At 42.5% G+C, this 3206-nt stretch overlaps 1 protein-coding gene across 1 annotated transcript in view; it reads left to right on the forward strand.

Annotated features, from left to right (window-relative positions):
• The window catches only part of chmp5a (charged multivesicular body protein 5a), a 3376-nt gene extending 2565 nt beyond the window's left edge, over nucleotides 1–811 (forward strand). Inside the window, exon 7 of the mRNA XM_084481600.1 lies at nucleotides 341–811. The gene's annotated coding sequence lies outside the window, so the exon portion shown is untranslated. The remainder of the gene's footprint in view (nucleotides 1–340) is intronic.
• The last annotated feature ends 2395 nt before the right edge of the window (nucleotides 812–3206 follow it).

Below are 3206 nucleotides of genomic sequence, written 5' to 3' on the forward strand. Positions count from 1 at the left end.
CTTTGTGAATACTTTTTGAATATGCCGTATACAATTGATTTCAGCTAAGGCACAGTGCTATAAACATTTTTTAATTTTTTTATTCCACTTTAAGATTTGGGAAATGTTTAGGGTAATCAAGAAAGCAAGTTCACGTTAGAATGTATATTTCTTTTACAATATCCATTGATGTTTTCCCATGTTAATATGTGGAATGTATTTAAACATATGTAGGATTTAGATTTAGACAAGGAGTATATATAGGTAACGTATTAGGTATGATCGAGCAAGTGTTTGGCCTTTTAGGTATACACACTAACCAACCAATAATTTGATTGTATTTCTACCTTTCTCATTCCAGGATGGTGTTTTTGGTTGATGAATTCGGACTCCCACAGATTCCTGCCACATAAGAAGAAGACTGACGAAAGAAGCAGTGCACAATTTGACTGAAAACACTTTTTTATATGTAGAGTAACATTTATACAGGCAGATCAGGTTGCGCTCAGAACACTAAAGTATTGAACACTAAAGTTTTCTTGTTGGGTCATTACTAATAACATGTTAGCATGTGGCCTTGTAATATATAAACCTGCTTGTTTTTTTCCATATCCTATTTTCCTCATAATGTAGTTGTCTTATTTGCAGTATTATTTGTCAATTCAATTAAATTTTAACTTATCATTTAATGACTAACTTTTAGTAGTGAAGAAATTCACGTGGGCCAGTCATAACCTTTATTTCCTTTTGTTGAAATTACGGAATTGATTTCCATTGTGTATGTGTGTGGGTTGTATGACACCACTAAAATAAAATATTCATTTTAATTTCACATTGAATCACTGTTGATTATTTTCACAATATACTTTCTAGCAAAGACATTCTTCCTCTTCTTTTTTTCTTCCTAGATTTCAGTACTTACATACCTATACTAGCTTATAATAGGTTTGATTTTTGGCTTAAGTGGTGTCAAATATTATATTTGTTGCCAGTCTTGGCATATTTGAATAAACTAGAGAATCACACCATGATTCTCTACTGTATACCAAACACAGCGGCCAAGAGGGTGGACGAGTGGTTAAAGTGTTGGACTCACGATCCAATCCTCAAACCCCGCTCCTAGGACTGATGCAAAATGTAGAGCAAATGCATGTTTAATAAACAATAAAATAAATTGTGGATATTGCATTTTGTTACAAATTGTCAGAGATGTAAAAGTACAAGTACTGTATCAAAAAAGTGACTTGAGTAGAAGTAGAAGTGTTCTTTAAACACACCACTTAAGTGGAAGTACTAAAGTATTCAAAAATATTTTGTACTGCAAGTATTGCAAGTAGTTTATTTTAAAATGTACTAAGTACTGAAAGTAAAAGTATTGTGTTATGTTTATATTAAAGAAAGCAGTCAAAAGTTTGAATATCATATTGTTTATATTATCTCAAATATTTAAACTGAAGGACACAATTCCTTTGGCTGTAGCAGCAGTACAAGGACAGGAATACAATACAGAGCTGTCTTAAAGCTGTCTAAGGCCACATACAAGTGTTTATGTAAAAACAAACAACTAAAACATCTCAAAAGCCAGAGGGACATTCCAAGGAAACGGCTAAGTGACAAACATGGGTAAGTTAAAGGACACAGAGCTGCCAACTCTCACGGTTTCACCGTGTGACACACGTTTTTGCCTGCTTACACACGCGTACACGCCACACATCCACTTTCTCACGGTAAAAACAAAACAAAAACACGCGTCTAGCCCTACTTTTGCAAGTACTAACGGCTGCGGCCTGCGGGAAGGCGGAGTTGGACGTCCAACCACGCCCACACCAGGATTGGAAGGTCCAACCACGCCCACATCCAATACCTTTATCGTGCTTCATTCAGGACGAAACTTGCTGCATTTACTAGTAGGCCTTTTTTTTCAGAAAGCAGATGTTCGTCACATGATGTCATTGATCAGCGGCAGAGGGCTAACCTGCTGTGGGCCTCCCAGAATCCTGCTCTTAAAGGTGACATATTATACCACCAGGTGGGAGTGGGATTAGCCCTTACGAGCCGTTTTTAAAAATCGCCCTCTTCTGACATCACAAGTGGGCGTGTGCACCTAGACGTACGACGGATAGATGAGCAACGTTCGCTACAGTCCACTGGCTGGTAGACTGATCTATCCAGCGCACATCTAGGTGGACACGCCAACTTGTTCAAACGGCTTGCAACGGCTAATCGCACAAACACGCTGACACTGGAGGGGTGTTCTGACAGGCAGTGTGGCGTCGTTCTGATAGGCTTACCTTTTTTTTTGTGATTATTCATATGCGTCTTCCCTCTCCCCTACTCTCTGTCTCTCTCCCCTGCTCTCTGTTTCTCTCCCCTACTCTCTGTCTCTCTCCCCTACTCTCTGTCTCTCTCCCCTACTCTCTGTCTCTCTCTCCTGCTCTCTGTCTCTCTCCCCTGCTCACTACAGACAAGGAAAGGTCCTCTGCAGCACTTCCTCTGAGGAAGAGGACCAGGGCAGGACGCCCGCCTACTGCTACAACTGCTCCAGAAAGGGGCACTTTGGCCACGTGAGTCGCCGCTTCAGTCCGCACGACAGCATCCTCTCCTCTCGCCCCTTCCTCTATCTCTTTACCCTGCTCTCCCTTTCTTCATTTTCTCCAAAGCAAATAATGAATCAAATTTATAATCTAAAGATGAATATTATCAAAAAATATAGCGAGTGTGTGCCCTTTTTGCAAGATCAGTAATAGGTGTGTGTGTGTGTGTGTGTGTGTGTCTCAGGCATGTACACAGCGTCGGATGTATAATGGGACCTACCCCAGCACGCCCTTCATCAACCACTACGACACTCCCGTCGACTTCAACCAGAGGGAGCACAGGGTGAAGTGGAAGGTCAAAGGTAAGCTCTGTCTCTCTCTTCTCTGACACACAGCACCCTGACCCCACTAGTTTTAGAATGTCACTGAATAACGTTGTGATTTTATTTACTTTTCCCCTCCGTCCAGAACTTGAGGAAGCCGGTCTGCTCGGCACCACACCCAAACCCCCCCCGCCGCCCCGGGACCACCGAAGAAGAGGCAGAAGACCAGCCACTACCACGACTACAAGAAGAAGAACCACCACCGGCAGCAGGAGAACGCCAACACCCGCCCCTCCTCCGCCAGGGTCCCCACGCCCGGCTCCAGCTCCACCCACACCCGCTTCGGCGAGTCCTACACCCCGCAGCAGCT

The sequence above is a fragment of the Micromesistius poutassou genome, assembly GCF_964030765.1.
Source record: "Micromesistius poutassou genome assembly, chromosome: 16".
Taxonomy (NCBI): Eukaryota; Metazoa; Chordata; class Actinopteri; order Gadiformes; family Gadidae; genus Micromesistius; species Micromesistius poutassou.